The sequence below is a fragment of the Miscanthus floridulus genome, chromosome 4 (genome assembly GCF_019320115.1).
Source record: "Miscanthus floridulus cultivar M001 chromosome 4, ASM1932011v1, whole genome shotgun sequence".
Taxonomy (NCBI): Eukaryota; Viridiplantae; Streptophyta; class Magnoliopsida; order Poales; family Poaceae; genus Miscanthus; species Miscanthus floridulus.
In genome coordinates, this window is record NC_089583.1 from 43,143,228 (window position 1) to 43,161,452 (window position 18,225).

Here is an 18,225-nt window from a genome sequence, read left to right on the forward strand (position 1 = left end):
GGAGACAAGCTCTATTCTTGATCTTCCTTAGTAATGTTCCTTATGCATAGATCCAGAGTTAATTATGCTATAGATGAGAGTGTATATACTTGGGTGTATAAAAGATTTAGTAAATAAGGAATGACTTACGAATCTTTTGCTCTTACCGAATCTCCTGCCTAGCCATACTATATTTTATAAGTCTCTATTTCTATCTCTAGAATTATTATCACTATTTTAGACTTATCATTTATTTATCATTTGACTTACCCCTGCCATAGCATGAGAGTGGTTTTATCATAAGTATACATATTTGTTAATATCTCTATGCCAACAATCCCATAGCTCCTCCCTATGGATAAAATATAAATAACGATACTCGGTATACTTCTGGGTAAAATGCTACAATGGTATATTATCTGTGCGCTTGCGGATACTTTACTTTAACATATATAATGTTCTCTAAGTTTACAAGTGTCATTAATAATTACCAACCACATTTCTGGCATCATACTAGGGATGACAACTTAGTAAAGAATGATGTTAAGAAATGTCAACTAGCATTTCTGGCGCCGTTTCTAGGGAGGGGCAAATGGCTATAGAGAATTGATCAAATAAATACTTATTGATAAAATCATAACAACTCTACTTTAGCAGGTTTACCCTTTTTTGTCGTTGTTCATATTTTATACAGGGTATTGCAGAATTGGTTGTGATTCACCAATAACTTCCAATCAGAATCAACCTAATTAAGAGGTAGCTCAACACCAGTTTCTGAGCTATGGCTGACAAAACTCTGCGTTAGTTCTCTGCTCTGAGCACCGAGAACATTCGCACTGGACCAACACTCAAAACCAACAACCTTGAGTTTGAGATCAAGCCAAGCCTCATCAACATGGTGCTAGCTACCCCATTCAGTGAAAAGGCACATGAAGATGCTAGTGCTCATCTTCAGCATTTTCTAGAGATTAGTAGAACAGTCATCATCAAGGACATTGCTCAAGACATCATACTACTTTGCTTGTTTCCATTCTCACTAGTGGGAAAGGTGAAGCAGTGGTTCTACACCAATAAAGACAACATCAATACATGGGCAAAGTGTTCAAAGGCCTTCCTAGAAAAGTTCTTCCTAGTAGGCAAGACCAATGCCTTAAGAGGAAAGATTTCCAACTTCCAACAGCAGAAGGGAGAGACCATTCCAGAAGCATGGGAATGTTTCCAAGAATATGTTTTAGATTTTTCTCACCATGGAATGGAAGATTGGTTGCTCATGCAATGTTTCTACCATGGATTAAGTCAGAAAGCTCATGAACAACTTGACGCCACTGTTGGAGGATCATTTATGTCACTCATCCTTGGAAAAGCTGAAACTCTTATGGAGAAGATAGCCTCTAATCAAGGCTGGTCATCATGCAACATCCAATCATGCCATAAGAGTGAAGAAGTACGAGAAGAGGTGTGTGCATTGTCAACCAAGATAGACGTACTGCTGAATTGGCTTGAACAGCGAGCCAATTACAAGAGAGATCATTAGGCCATTCCAGATGCTTTCAATGCTCAAAACACATGTGGATAATATTTGGGGGTTGAATTCCCTGAATATTAAGAGAATGTAAACATTATTGGTGTCGAGGACTGAGAGCTAGGGTACCCAAAGAGGAGGAGCTAATAACCATCAAACGTTGATGCTTCTGAACAGACAAGAACGCGACTACACCTCTTGCCCAACAATCGAGGGTTAACTCTGTCTTGTCCAACCCCTAAAGGTTGGCTCTGCCTCGCTCAACATCTAAGGGCTGGCTCTACCTCACCCGATGTCCTAGGGCTGGCACCGCCTCGCTCAATGCCTAAGGGCAGACTACACCTTGCCTGACCCCCGGGGGTAGACTCCGCCTTGCTCGATGTCTAAGGGTAGGCTCCACCTCGCTCAACGTCTGAGGGCTAGCTCTACCTTGCCCGACGTCCAAGGGTAGGCTCCACCTTGCCCGACATCTGTGCGTTGCACCTTCATAACTACACACGTAGATAAGGCAGGGCACTCAAGTCAACCACAATACCAAGGACCATACCCTACACGCTTGTAGGAAAGTACTATTAGGATATGACAAGACAGGTGCTTTAAGCCCTTCCAGGCATGTCAGAAGCCCAAACAGTGTTGTGGGTGCCAACATTTGTCTTACAATGTTGTGGGAGCTGGCATTTGCCCTCGGGCATGGTTCCTGATAGAAGCATAAGACAACCACTATGGTCTAGGAGGAAACACACATCATTTACAGTAACAGACATGGGGTCACTACGGTCGTCTGCTCCCCGTAGGATCATGGTTCAGCACCCTGGTCCATCGCGCCGCCCGCCAGGGCAGAATGGCATGTGACCACTTGCTGACAAAGCCAAAGCATGGCCCTATCAGGATTAGTGGACATGCACCCAGCATGGAGCTGTCCCTAGCACCATCTGTCGTGTCAGCGAGGCTTGCTTAGAGGAAAAAGAAGACCTAGCATCTTTGAAGGACCTCCTTGGCCTTTGGTTTTTTCTTCTTTCTCCCATCTATAACCCCTGCTTCCCCTTGGTCTATAAAAGGAGAGGTAGGACACCTCACTAGAGGGGGGATCGATTTCAAGATATCACACATCACACCACATAGCTGAGCAGCATCTAAAGCTCTTAGCGCCCGTTTGACCTTTCCATCAGAGACTTGGGACATGTCCCTCTCTTGCCCGTTTGTAACCCCTACTACGAACCTTTTAGTGCTAATAACACAAGCAACAGTCGCAAACTAGATGTAGGGACATTCTGCCCGAACCAGTATAAACCTTGTGTCTTTTAGCACACCATCCAGGTCCAATGCACAATAATACAAATTTACTCGTTAGTGTTTAATTGAAACACCGACAGTTGGCAACAATTCAGGTTCACAACAACAACAACAAGGATGGAATCAACAACAATGGTCAACTTACCAAGATAAGTTCCCAAGTAACAATTATAATTCTTTTTAATCCCAAGCAACCATCCTTAAGAGACTTAATCTTAGAACAAGCTACGATTAATGAGAATATTTCTAAAAAACTTGCTTTTAATGATAAGGTCCTAGAAAACATAAATACTAAAATGGATAGTTTTTCTTCTGCCATAAAAGACCAACTTAGCTATAATAAAAAGATAGAATCTTAATTAAGCTAGTTGGCCACTACTCTGCCTTTTGCTACTAACCTTGAAAAGGTCAACGCTATAACCACAAGAGGTGGCAAGTCTACTCGTGATCTGCTGTATCCGACAAGGACAGGTAAGACACAAGTGGTAATGTAGGAAGGGGAGAAGAGAAACGATGAAGTTGAAGAAGTTGAGCCACAAGAGCGAGAATTACAACAAGATTTTCTTGACACTACGTTCCTACCGTTTCCACATATAAATTGAAAAGCCAAAATGGATGAACAGTTTGGTAAGTTTGTGGAGGTAATTCAAAAAATATATATCAATATTCCTCTACTAGATGCCATATAGGTACCCACCTATACGAAGTATCTCTGAGACATTCTCAACAACAAAAGACCACTGCCCACCACTGAAGTAATCAAGTTGACGGAGGAGTGTAGTGCCGCCATCCTTAATACATCACCTGTCAAAAAGAAGGATCTGGGGTGTCCCACTATCGATTGTTCGATCGGAAGCTAGAACTTTGAGCACGTGTTATGTGATCTTGGAGCAAGCATTAGTGCCATGCCCAAGAAGATCTTTGACAAGCTCAACTACTCAACACTTACACCAACGTTGATGTGTTTGCAACTAGCCGACCAATCGGTCCGCTACCCTGCAGGAATTGTCGAGAATATTTAGGTAAAAGTACGAAACTTCTTTGTTCCTATGGATTTTGTAGTACTTGACATGCAGGAGGACATGAACACATCCCTCATACTTGGGAGACCCTGAGTACTACAAATGCACACATTGATATCAGGGCCAGAGAAATCAAATTCCATATCGATAGCAAGGAAGAGCGATTCACCTTCAAGCCAAGACCAGAACAATGCTCTAATTTGGAATGGTGTAAGAAATAAGTTCATCCATCAAGGTCTCCATCACCGAGATCGAAGGACGCACCCAAAGAATAAACGCGAACAGAGAAGTCCGGTTCGGTGGACTTAAAATGCCGAACCCTCGCTGAGAGGTAACTCAGTAGTTATCTATAATTATTTTTTTGCATTATATTTTACTTCGGCATATTTACTTTTCAACACTTGCTGCATTATAAAAATAAAAAAATTCTCACCAATGCATTATAAAAATTCAAGCCCCATGTTGTCGGGGACCTAACACCGGGGTACCCCAGGTGGTGGAACCAATAACCATCGAATGTTAAAAACTTCTGGACAGACAAGGGTGCCGCTACGTTTCTTGCCTGAATGATGGGAGTTTGGTTCTGCCTCGCCCGACGCCTTTCGGCCAGCTCTGCCTCACCCGAGGGCTTAGGGATAGACTCCACCTCGCCCGACCCCTGAGGGACGGGCTCGATCTCGCCCAAGGGACGCCCACAGCACTGCTTCCTGCTCCGACCCCGTGACTCTGACCCCACGATCGGGGCTTGTGGGAAGCCTGCTCACCGCTCTTCTCCGACCGGCGCACTAAGGGCCGACTAGAGCCATCCAACCGGGGGCTCTTCGTTTGGAGGGAACTAGAAGACGTGCGGAGAAAGGCAAGGCATGGCTCATAAGTCAAAACCACTAAACCAGAGTCCATACCCTGCGCCCTAACAGGAAAAGTACTGCCAGGGAATGACGGGATGGGTGCTTTAGACCCTTCCAGGCATAGCAGAGCCTAAATAGTGTTGTGGGCGCATGCTCTTTGCCCTACAGAGTTGTGGGCGCTGCCTTCAGCCCTCGGGCACCAAACCCGACATAGACATACGACAACCACTATGGTCCAGAAAAAGACTCGCGTCCTCCACAAATGACGGATATGCTATCAGCACAATATGGTCCCAAGGGAGCGGCACCCGCTTCATGGCCCCTCGGGTCCACTAGATCAGAGTATTCGCTTCAGCCTTTGGACGCCCCCTCTGATCAAAAGGCTTTGCCCATAGCATTGCTTCCTACTCCGACCCCGCAACCTGGGCTCGCGGGAAGCCTGCTCACCGTTCTTCTCCGACCGGCGCACTGAGGGCCGACTAGAGCCATCCAACCGGGGCTCCCCGTTCGGAGGGAACCAGAAGATATGCAGAGAAAGGCAAGGCATGGCTCATAAGTCAAAACCACTATACTAGAGTCCATACCCTATGCGGGGCAGTACTCTGTAGCCATCCTGACATTCTACAGTGGCATCGACAGTATTGTAGGCGTTTATCATCCTTTCGCACCCACCGGAATGGACAACAAGGCTTGGTAGACATGAACAACAAGGCTAGGTAGCGTACACATCCGAGCCCTCTCACTTGTAAAGTCGTCCCCTTCATCTATAAAAGGGGATGTGCTTCCTTCAATGAAGGGACCGACTCTTGACAACACATCACACACAGTCAAGCTGCTACCAAGCTCTTGGCATCCTTTTGACCCTTCCATCAGAGACTTGGGACTAGTCCCTCTCTCGACCGTTTGTACCCCCTACTACGAACCGTTTTTTAGTGCTAATAACACAAGCAACAACAGACTGGACGTAGGGACATTCGGCCTGAACTAGTATAAATCTTGTGTCCTTTAGCGCACCATCTGGGCCTAACGCGCATCACTATAAATTTACTTGCCGGTGCTTGTACGAAACACCGATAGTTGGCGCACCAGGTAGGGGCCTTTGCACATTCCAAATCAGGCCTCGGATGGCTAACCATGCAATCAGCTGGGTCTCATGCATTTTGGTGACTTGGATTTCATCGTCACACTAGATGGAGAGCTGGCACTGACCCACGCGGCCGTCCAGCCTCTCCCTCCCGTCAACTTCAGCTACCAGAGGCTTGAGGGCTAGCCTAGCATCTCCCTTGGGCCCCAGTCGTCCAGGGAGGCCCCGCGCCACATCACCCTCTCTCCAAAACGCTCCACAAGGCGCGCCTCGACGGCGTTGCTGTTCGGCCTCCGCAATGCTACAGCAACTGCTGGCCACCATCTGGCACTACACATGGTTCAGCCGCCTATGGATAGCGAGTTCGTGGGGGCAATTGAACATGATCTAGAGACACTCCACGAGCTCCTCACGGAGGTACCAGAGTCGTCCTCTAGCTCTGACTCCAGCAGGGGGAGCCATCACCCTTCCTGGGAATGCTTCATGACACAAACCCCCGAGGGGCACGTCCAAAGCATCTTCGGGGAAGAGGCCACCCCGACAAGCAACCCTAGCGGCAGGTCTGGGGAGGAGATGGTGGTCCCATCTCGCTTAAGGATGGAGCAGCTAAGGGCTCGCAAGCTAGAGATCGATGAGGCCAGGCAAGCGCTCGTCCGGGACTACGCAGACATCAATCGCGAGATCGAACGCCACGAAAGCGGTGGGCGCGCCCGTGCCATGGCCCGCACCATACACCAAAGGATCCTCACCGATGATGGGACCCTACCTCACTTCGCTTGGGTGAGCCAAAACATCACTGTAGCGATGGCCTTACTGCACGGCCTTCTAGAGGCCGCGACGTCCGAGGATCGTCGGGCCCACCAAGAGATTTGCACGTTTCTCGAGCATGTGGCGGTGCAGTAGGCAGAAAGCTCGTTGTCTCGGCAACGTGAGCCCGACGCCAGCCAGCGCACGCCCTTGGTATGCCCCGCTAAGGACACGTCCAGAGGCCACAACCATGACGTGCGCAGCACCATCGACGCCCGCAGGTGCACCCACAGCGACGGAAGGGAAGGAGCCCGCTGTGGCTATCATCCTTGACATGGCGGATGCTATGACAGCGGCGAGGACCAAAGCCCGAGCCCTGGCTGGCCAAGCCCTTAGGCCTTCGGCCGACACATCCTCAATGTTGCATTCTCACTAAGGTACCGACCACCAACCAACATCCCTAAATATTCTGGGGAAACAAACCCCAAGCTTTGGCTCGAAGACTATCGGCTTGGATGTCAAGCCAGTGGTGTGAGTGATGATGATTTCATTATTCGCAATCTCCCACTATTCTTGGCTGATTCGGCGCGAGCATGGTTGGAGCATCTACCATCCAACACCATTCAAAGTTGGGTGGATCTAACGGAGATCTTCGTGGGGAACTTCCAGGGCACATACAAACACCCCAGAAACCCATGGGACCTCAAGAACTACCGCTAGAAGGCCAATGAAACCCTCCACGGGTACATCCGGTGCTTCTCCCGGTAGTGCAACGAGCTCCCTAACGTCGCCGACGCCGACGTGATAGGAGCTTTCCTATCTGGGACAACCTGTGAGTCTTTGGTTCACAAGCTGGGGTGAAGGGGCCCGTGGACTACCAAGGAGCTCCTAGACATTGCCACCAGCCATGCCTCAGGGGAGGAGACGGTCGGAGCCATCTTCAACCGCTCCGACGGCAAGGCAAGGCGGGACGAGGACGCCGGCGAGGGTGCCTCCAACTGTCCTACCAAAAGAAAAAACAAGAAGCAACAGCACGATAGCTCACTTGTGGCCACCACTGACCGCAAGGGTGGCCAGAAGCCCATAGACGGCGCTCCAAACCACTTTGAGAAAATGCTCAAGGGGCCATGCCTAAACCATGCTTTCCCGGCCAAGCATCTATACAAGGATTGTGGCCTCATGAGCAAATACTTGTCTGGGGGCCTCAACAAAGGGGAGCAGGGGAAGGAACCTGCCCCCACCACAGATGACATATAGGAGAAGGACGACGCCATCCCAATGCTGAATGGCGCCCTCATGATCTTCTGAGGATCAGCGGCCTACGACTCCAAGCGCTGCCAGAAGGTCGCACGCCGTGAGGTCTATACGGCCGGACCGGCCACGCCTGCCATCCTTTGGTGGTCAGAATCCACCATAACCTTCGACTGGACCGACCATCTGGATGTCGTCCCACACCTGAGAAGGTACCCGCTTGTCGTCGACCTGATCATCGGCCCAAAGCAACTCACAAAAGTACTGATGGACGGAGGCAGCGGCCTCAACATCATGTACGACAAGATGCTCGACGAGATGGGCGTCGACCGAACGAACCTCCACCCCATCCGAGCACCTTTCCATGGCGTCGTGCCTGGTAGGCAGGCCGTACCGCTAGGGCAGATTGATCTACCCATCACTTTTGGGGATCAGTCCAATTACAGGACTGAGACCCTCACCTTCGACGTAGTGGGGTTCTCGGGAACTTTCCACGCCATCCTAGGATGACTGTGTTACGTGAAGTTCATGACCGTCCCCAACTATACGTACCTTAAGCTAAAGATGCCGAACCCTCACGGGGTCATCACCATCGGCACCTCCTTCCAGCGTGCTTACGAGTGCAAAGTCGAATGCTGCGATCACGCCTCCGTAGTCGTCGCCTCCAAGGAACTCACCACCCTCAGGGAGGAGGTTATCGAAAAATGCCTGACGCCAAGAAATCAACCAGGTCATTCGAATCGGCAGAGGGCTACAAGGAGGTCCTCATGGACCCCAGCAGCTCCGAGGCTAAAAAGGTACGCATTGGTACCACGCTCTCCTCCGAATAGGAAAGCGCGCTCGTCGACTTCCTCTGTGATAACAAAGACATCTTTGCATGGAAACCCTCGGATATGACAGGCATCCTGAGGGAGGTCGCCGAGCATACCTTGAAAATCCACCAAGGCTCCAAACTAGTGAAGTAATGCCTGCACCGCTTCGACGAGGAAAAGCGCAGGGCCATCGGTGAAGAGATAACAAAACTGTTGGCTGCTGGGTTCATTAGGGAAGTACACCACCCAGAGTGGCTAGCAAATCCCGTTCTTGTGCGAAAGAAGAGCGGGAAATGGAGGATGTGTGTTGACTACACGGGCCTCAACAAGGCATGCCCAAAGGACCTGTTTCCTTTGCCACGCATAGACCAAATAGTTGATTCCACCTTAGGGTGTGAAACCCTCTGCTTCCTTGATGCATATTCCGGCTACCACCAGATCGCGATGAAAGAGTCCGATCAGCTCGCGGTGTCTTTTATTACCCCTTCGGATCGTTCTGCTACATTTCAATGTCATTCGGTCTGAAGAACGCTGGGGCAACTTACCAGCGCTATATGCTCAGTTGTTTCAGGGACCTCATTGGGCGGACCATTGAGGCCTACGTCAATGACATAGTGCTTAAGTCCAAGCGGGCTGACCACCTTGTCTCTGACCTTGAACAAACCTTTGTGAGACTCCGGGCAAATGGCATCAAACTCAATCCTAAAAAATGTGTTTTTGGGGTCCTGAGGGGCATGCTGCTCGGCTTCATTATCTCTGAGCGTGGCATCGAAGCCAACCTAGAGAAGATCTCAGCCATTACAAGGATGGGCCTGATCCAAAACATAAAGGGAGTTCAGCGGATCACGGGGTGCCTTGCCGCCCTTAGCCGATTCATTTCATGCCTCAATGAACGAGGACTCCCCCTTTATCGACTCCTAAAGAAGTCCGACCACTTCATGTGGACAGCCGAGGCCTAGGAGGTGCTTGACATGGTTAAACAATTTCTAACTAAACCCCTGGTCCTGGTCCCTCCAAGCAATAGAGAATCCCTCCTTCTATACATTGTGGCCACCACGCAAGTGGTTAGCGCCGCCTTGGTAGTAGAGTGGGAAGAAGAGGGGCATGCCTTCAAGGTGCAGTGCCCTGTATATTTCATCAGTGAGGTATTATCTAACTCCAAAACCCGCTACTCCCAAATCCAGAAACTCCTCTACACCGTCCTCATCACCAAGAGGAAGCTATGCCACTACTTTGAGTCACACCCTATGATAGTCGTGACGTCATTCCCCCTTAGTGAGGTCGTTCATAGCCAGGATGCCACAGGAAGAACCACAAAGTGGGCACTCGAGCTGATGGATCAGGGCATTACTTATGCCCCCCGAACAGCGATCAAATCCCAGGTGCTGGCTGACTTCATCGCGGAGTGGACTGAGGTCCAGATGCCACCAGCAGTCATTGATCAAGAGTACTGGATGATGTACTTCGATGGATCGCTGATGAAAAGGGGCACCAGTGTGGGACTAGTCTTCGTATCACCCCTCGAGGTCCGCATGAGGTACATGGTTCGGCTCCATTTCCCCTCATCAAACAATATCACTGAATATGAAGCACTCATCAACGGCCTATGAATCGCCATCAAGCTGGGCATCCGATGCCGCGACATTAGGGGCAACTCCTAGCTAGTCATCAACTAGGTCATGAAGGAGTTGAGCTACCATGATGCCAAGATGGAGGCATACTGCCAAGAAGTCTGATGGCTAGAGGATAGATTCGATGGCCTCGATCTCAATCACATCCCAAGGCACCTCAATGAAGCAGCCGATGCGCTCACGAAAGCAGCATCCGGCCAAGAACCAGTGCCCATGGGTGTCTTCGCTAGTGATCAACACAAGCCCTCGGTGCGCTATGAGGGGTCAAAATGAGCCAACGATGGCCCGTCTAATCCAACCCTAGGGCTATGGGGGTATTAACCCCTATACCCTTATGGCCAGGCTTGGGTCGACCCAAACCAGGGGGTCTGGCCCACTAGAAGACGACACGTGGCCCGGCCAATCTATTCGGAATCCCACGCAAGGAATCAAGGCAGATTTGGAGATCAAGTAAGATCCTGGTCGGTTAGAATAGGAATCCTTATCCGGCCACCTATGGTAATTATAACTGGTTAGGATTAGTTTCTAGATCTGTAACCATGCCCCCCGGACTATATAAGGTAGGCAGGGGACCCCTCTAAAAAACATCTCTCATTGACATACATCAATACAATCAGAAGCAGGACATAGGTATTACGCCTTCACGGCGGCCGAACCTGGATAAAACCTCATGTCTATCTTGCGTCACCATCTTGTTTGTAGCTTGCGCATCTATCTGCCGACAATCTACTACCATGGGCATACCCCTAGGTAGACTACCGACCATATTTTGTCGATAGTGGTGTGCCAGGTAGGGGGTGTGTGTACTGCTCTCCAAGCAAACAAGATGGTCATCATCCCTGGTTCCATGGCTACGCTGAATGGCCTCACATTCACCATCGGCTAGATCACCTAGACCACTAGCTCCGATGACTTCATCGCCATAACCACGGAGGAGGCACAGATTCAATTTGCATCGACCACTGCTTCACCTACATCGGCTATGGCTCTGACCACGGTGGATCTAGCTCCGACCACGCCTGCATCGTCTTTAGCCACACTGACAACCTGTCATCCGCTTCCTCGCTACAAAGGGAGGCAGATCGACAACATCGACCTGCTCAACTCCATCGATCGGGTTGGCACCAAACTTGCTAAAACCCTAGCTCTAATAAGTTCAATTCAAAGTCAACCTAATGAGCAGGTAACCACTACCCACAACAGATCTACCCGACCAGCTCGGGCCAGTCATCCTGCATGACTCGGTATGGATCTCGTGGTCACATCTACTCCTGAAGGGTGCTCCATTCGTCGCTGGCCAACCTCCGCGATGGGTCTCCGGCTCTCTGAGTATGAAGCCTCGATGGAGAACTACCAGGCCTAGCCCTATAGCCTGCGCAACTTTGTCAACATGGTTCGGATTGAGGATTATCAAGAAGGATCCGTCCACATAGTTCAAGAGGGTGACTCAAGCTCCTCGTTCGACATCGCATCTAATGCCTCTATCCACACCGAGCTCTAGCATCATGACGATGAAGGCATTGAATACGATCTGGATATCCTAGACCACGCCCCGGGGTTCCCACGATTCCCATCTTTCCCACCAAGGCGAGGGGACTTGATCAATGTTGTTAGTAACGACGAACCACTGGCAGTTGGTGAAATAGAACAAGAAAGGCTAGCATGCGAAGCACGCAATATTGACCGGTTTAATCGCCGACAAATCGAAGCCGAGGCAGAAGAGGAGGCATGACACATAAGGGTCCAGCCACGCGACCTTAACAATGCCTTCGACAGGGTGGGGGACAAGCAGGTCTTTAGGACTCTAAGCACCAACGTAGCTATTGCTATGGTGACAATGCAATGACTACCCAATACCCTAGAAACCCAGGCAGTTCGTGATGATATACAAGCTTACCTGATGGCTGCTATGGCCCAGACCATAGAGATTGTAAATCAAGCCCGGGCTCCATCCGTCTCAGTCGAATCAAGCCATAGCCGCTAGTACTCAAGTCACTCACAGCCACCCAACCAATGTGGCTCGTGCAACAATGACCCATTAGACAACCGTCAAGGTGGAAACGGTGGCCATAATGGTGGTCGGGACGACAACTGCCGCAACTACTAGGACAACAACCGCCAAGACAACCGCAATAATCGCCATGATAACCGCGGTCGCAGGGTTAACTAGGGTGGCAACCGGGATCGCTGTGATGGCAATAACGATCTCCGCCATTACCTCGGAGAACGCAATCTGTGTGATCACATTAATCAAAGAGCCAACGATCATGCATCCCACGAAAGCTATCGCCATATGGAATATGGTACTGCCCACGGCCCTCCGGGTTTGAAGCAGTTTACTCCACACCTTCGCCAAGTCATATGGCCTAAGAACTTCAAGCTTGAAAAACTTTAGAAGTACGACGGCAAGGAGAACCCCGAATTATGGGTCATGCTCTATGAAACCGCGTGCAAATCAGCCATGGCTAACGAGCACGTCATGTCTAATTACTTCCCAGTCGCCGTCGGCCATGCAGGCCACCAATGGCTGGTTAGCTTGCTGGCAAACAACTTTGATTCTTGGCAAGAGCTCAAGCAAGCATTCATCGACAACTTCATTGCTACTTGCAAGCAACCCGGCAACAAATATGATCTGCAGTGGATTCGAGATCACAAAGATGAGCTACTGCATGAGTACGTCCAACGCTTCTTAGAGTTGCGCATCAAGGTCCCGTCAATCTCTGACAACGAGGCAATCGAGGCTTTCATCACTAGTCTCCGCTTCCATGATGCCCTAAGGGACAAGCTCCTTCGCAAGCGACCTGAATTAGTCACAGCGCTCCTAGCCACTGCTAAAAAATATGCGGATGCTGATGATGCTAAAAAGATAATCATCGAAGAAGCAGCAAGGGTTCCACGCTCCGACCACCCCCCACACCGCAACGACTACCGCGGCAACCATGGTCGGAACGACAATTTTGATCGCCGCAACCAGTGCAACGATTCCTGCGACCACCGCGACCAGTGTAATCAGCGGCGTAATCACCGTGACGATTATAGGGGAAAGCATGCTCAGGAAAACGACGGTGAGGTCAACACCGTTAAAAAAAGGTGGCGGGCATCGCAACTACGAAGAAGACTACATCAAAGCATTGAATGGACCCTGCCAGCTCCATCCCAAGTCAAACCATACCAAGGAGAATTGCCGCATTCTCAAGTCTATCTACACACATCAACAGGCTCTGGATATATTCGACAAGCCTAACGACGCAGGGGAACAGCGCAACGAGGACAACGACGATGAAGACGTAGATCCTGGTCATAAGTACATCAAGCCAACCAATCGCGTCCACACCATCATTGGGGCAAAGTATCCATCGAGACCAAACAAGAATGCAAGCTGCTCACCCACGCCTACTTGAATGTGGCCAATGCCGACAACCTCATCGCCGATCTGTGGCTTCCTCCTTGGTCTCACCGCAAGATCTCCTTCAGCAGAAAGGACCAATGGGCTGCTATACCTGAGCTAGGGCATTTTCCCCTAGTTCTTGATCCTTGTATCAACAAGATTCAGTTTGATAGAGTGCTAGTTGATGGTGGTAGTTCCATTGATATACTATTCAAGAATAGTTTGCCAGCCCTAAAGATAACCTAGGTTGATCTCAAGCCATATGAGGCACAGTTCTAGGGTGTTCTCCCCGGATAGAGCTCTACACCTCTCGGGCAGATCACGCTACCTGTGCAATTTGGTACCCAGACCACTTCCGCACCGACTACATCAACTTCATGGTCGCCAACTTCGAAGGCACCTACCATGCTATCCTTGGTCGACCAGCGCTCACCAAGTTCATGGCCATACCTCACTATAGGTATTTGGTGCTCAAGATGCCTACTGAGAAGGGGGTTCTAACTCTCAGGGGGAATGTGTACGTAGCTTACACCTGCGAGGATGACAGCTTCAAAATAGCAAAGGCTCATGACCTCTCTATTCGCATGGCTAAGACCATGTTCGATGCCAAGAAGACCCCAGCCGATCGCCTGGAGATCCTAGAGCTCGAGGCCCCACACAAGAACATCAAGTCCAAAGAGCACAAAGCGATCCAGCTGGTCGATGGTGATCCTAGCAAAACAACCCTTATCAGGGCCAACCTAGATCCTAAATAGGAAGACGCACTCGTTAGGTTCTTAAGGAGCAACATGAGTGTGTTCGCATGGAAACCTGCTGACATGCCCGGTGTACCTCAGAACTTGATCGAGCACTCCTTAAATGTTGACGGCAAGGCCAAACCTATCAAGCAAAAGCTACGACAGTTCGCTCGTGATAGAAAGGAGGCTATTAGGATAGAAGTTACATGGCTTTTGGCAGCCGGATTTATTAAAGAAGTGTATCATCCAGAGTGGTTAGCCAACCCGGTTCTTGTACGCAAAAAGAATAATGAATGGAGAATGTGCGTTGATTACACTAATCTCAACAAACACTACCCTAAAGACCCCTTCGGCTTACCTCACATAGACGAGGTCATAGATTCAACTGCCGGTTGTGAGCTACTGTCCTTTCTCGATTGCTACTCTGGTTATCACCAGATCGCTGTCAAAAAGGATGACCAGATCAAGACATCCTTCATCACGCCTTTTGGCGCCTACTGCTACACGACCATGTCGTTCGGGCTTAAGAATGCTGGGGCTACCTACCAACGCACCATACAGGCCTGCCTCAAAGACGAGATAAAAGATGACCTCATCGAGGCTTATGTTGATGATGTAGTTGTCAAAACCAAAGAAGCATATACCCTTGTTGACAACCTAGAACACACCTTTGCAGCCCTTAACATATTCCAATGGAAATTAAACCCAAAGAAGTGCATCTTTGGTGTTCCTTCTGGTATACTGCTTGGCAACGTCGTCAGTCACGATGGCATACGCCCTAACCCAGAGAAAGTCAAAGCTATCTTGGACATGAAGCCGCCCAAAAAGGTGAAGGATGTTCAGAAGCTTACCGGATGCATGGCTGCCCTAAGTCATTTCATATCAAGATTAGGCGAAAAAGGACTACCATTTTTCAAGCTGCTCAAAGCATCTGAGAAGTTTGAGTGGTCGGAGGAAGCAGACGCTGCCTTCACATAGCTAAAACAATTCCTTACATCACCTCTGGTCCTCACTGCTCCTAGAGAAGATGAAACCCTCCTGCTTTACATTGCGGCAACTAATCGAGTGGTCTCCACTGCCATGGTGGTCGAGCACGATGAGCCCAGCCATGTCTACAAGGTACAATGACCAATCTATTTCATCAGTGAGGTACACAATGAATCCAAGACCAGGTACCCATAGATTCAGAAACTGATCTATGCCATACTGATAACATCCTGAAAGTTGAAACATTACTTCAACGGATATCATGTGGTGGTCATGACCGAGTACCCTCTAGGAGACATCATTCACAACAAGGATGCGAACGGGCGTATCGTCAAATGGGCAATGGAGCTATGCCCTTTCTCCTTGGAATTTGCAAGCTGTACTACAATCAAGTCTTAGGCACTTGTCGATTTCATCATCGAGTGGACAGACTTAAGAACACCTGCCTCTTAGGGGCCCGACGAGTATTGGAAGATGTACTTCAATGGCTCTCTCAACATCAACGGCGCAGGAGCAGGAGTCCTTTTCGTGTCACCATCCAAGGAGCAGCTCCAATACGTTCTCAGGATTTATTTCCCAGCGTCTAATAATGCCACCGAGTACAAAGCATGCCTACATGGTCTACGCATTGCGGTTGAGATCGGTGTCAAACGTCTCTATGTCTACGGAGACTTAGCTCTGGTAATCAACCAACTCAACAAGGACTAGGATACGACCAGCAAAAAGATGGATGCATACTACAAATTGATCAGAAAGCGAGAAGGCAAGTTCTATGGCATCGAGTACACACATGTGGTCTGAGACAAAAATCAAGCAGCAGATGCGCTGTCAAAGTTAGGATCATCTCGAGCCAAAGTCCCACATGGTGTATTTGTTCAAGACCTGCTCACGCCTTCCATCGAAGAGGAAGATCCTATGGTCGACAAGCCTCTAGACCAGTTGTTGGTGGCTATGGTTTCGGCGTTAAACACCACCGAACAACCTCTGACCACTAAGGAGCCTAACTGGAGAGTACCTTTCATCAAGTACCTAATAGATGGTAGTGGTTACACCAATCGAACAGAAAATGAATGCCTGATGCATCGCAGTAAGTAGTATCTGCTCGTCGATGGCAAATTGTGGCGCAAGAACACGAAGGAGGAAATCTTGATGAAGTGTATAACCTAGGAGGATGGTGAACATCTCCTGGACCAAATCCACTCTAGCTCCTGTGGCAACCACGCGGCCTCAAGAATGCTGGTTGGCAAGGCTTTTCGAGCAGGGTTCTATTGGCCGTCAGCCGTAGCCGATGTAGAGAAGCTAGTCCGCCATTATGAAGGTTGTTAGTTCTTCGCCAAGAGAATCCACATACCAGCACACAAGATCCAAACAATACCAGCCTCTTGGCCCTTCGCATGCTAGGGACTGGATATGATCGGGCCTTTCAAACTGGCCCCTGGGAAATTTACATGCGTCTTTGTGCTGATCGACAAATTTTCCAAGTGGATAGAGTACATGCCCCTGGTCCAGGCATCTTCAGAAAAGGCTGTCACGTTCATCGACCAGGTCATCCACCGCTTCGGCATACCCAACAGCATCATCACTGATCTGGATACTCAGTTCACCGGGAACACTTTTTGGGACTTCTGCGATGAAAGGAGCATAGTAGTAAAATACATCTCGGTGGCGCACCCTAGAGCTAATGGACAGGTCGAGTGGGCAAATGGTATGATCTTGGACGCACTTAAGAAGAGGATGTATAGAGAAAATGACAAAGCTCCCAGAAGATGGCTCAAAGAGTTACCAGCCATGGTCTCGGGTCTTAGAACCCAGCCCAGTCGCAATACTGGCGTATCACCATACTTTGTGGTTTATGGCGCTGAGGCAGTGCTCCCAACAGATATAGCCTTCAGATCAGCATGGGTAGAGAACTTTGATGAAGACAAGGCCAATGAAGTATGGGAGCTTGAAGTGAATAGTGTAGAAGAGAAGCGGCTCGATTCTTGTGTACGTACAGCCAAATACCTTGCTATTTTGCACAAGTACTACAACAAGAACGTCAAGGAGCGGTTCTTCATGGTTGGGGACCTGGTCCTAAAGTGGAAGATGAATCAGGCTGGTGTCCACAAACTCACAACTCCATGGGAAGGGCCCTTCATGATCAAGGAGGTTATACGACCAACGTCTTATAGGTTAGCTCACCTAGACGGTACAGACGTACCCAATTCATGGCACATCAACAAGCTTAGGCATTTCTATGCTTAAAGATATGTACTCCTCTTGTACTTTCGATTTAATTCAATAAAGCTATTATGATTTCTCCGACCACTCTAATGTGTCACTTCGAAGTCTATTGCTATTCTAACTCAACTAGTTAAAACTAACCACCATTCCTTCTCGGGTTTTCAGAGCAGGCCCTATCTCTGGTTCCTCCCAACGCGTGCATGGGGTCTGCTCTCTACGCTATGGGCGATCGGCAGGTCCCCTCTGGTTTGACTTGTGTGTGTCTATGTGTGCACAAGCTACGCACCTCACACTCCAACCACAAGACAAACCAGGGCCATACAAACCTTTTAGGATGACGTTTCGACTAAACTGTTACAACTAAACAAAACGCTAACATGTTCTCACTTAGTTACACCAACATGAGATCCAAGCTTAAATACGTTTTCTACAAAACAAACAAGCTTATGCTGATATACAGTTACGTTATTACAAGCTTGCCTAAAAAGGTCCAAGTTTACAATAACACAACTACATCTTCTTCTACAGCTATAGCCTATACTATTGGCTAGTCGGGGCACGCGGCACCTACTGCTCGCTGGGCCTAACATTGTGCAAGGGTCTCAGGGACTCTAGCATTGATCGAGCTGAAGAAGATGGCCCCACCGAGGCCTAGCTGGTCAAGACCGCAGGCTTTGCTGGTTGGCTTAGAAATGATGGCG

The 18,225-nt window shown here is 49.2% G+C and overlaps 1 non-coding gene across 1 annotated transcript; it reads right to left on the minus strand.

Annotated features, from left to right (window-relative positions):
- Positions 1-1,125: 1,125 nt before the first annotated feature.
- On the minus strand, positions 1,126-1,232 carry LOC136553014 (small nucleolar RNA R71). The gene has a single exon (XR_010782922.1). It is a non-coding gene; the product is annotated as a small nucleolar RNA R71 (small nucleolar RNA).
- Positions 1,233-18,225: the final 16,993 nt, after the last annotated feature.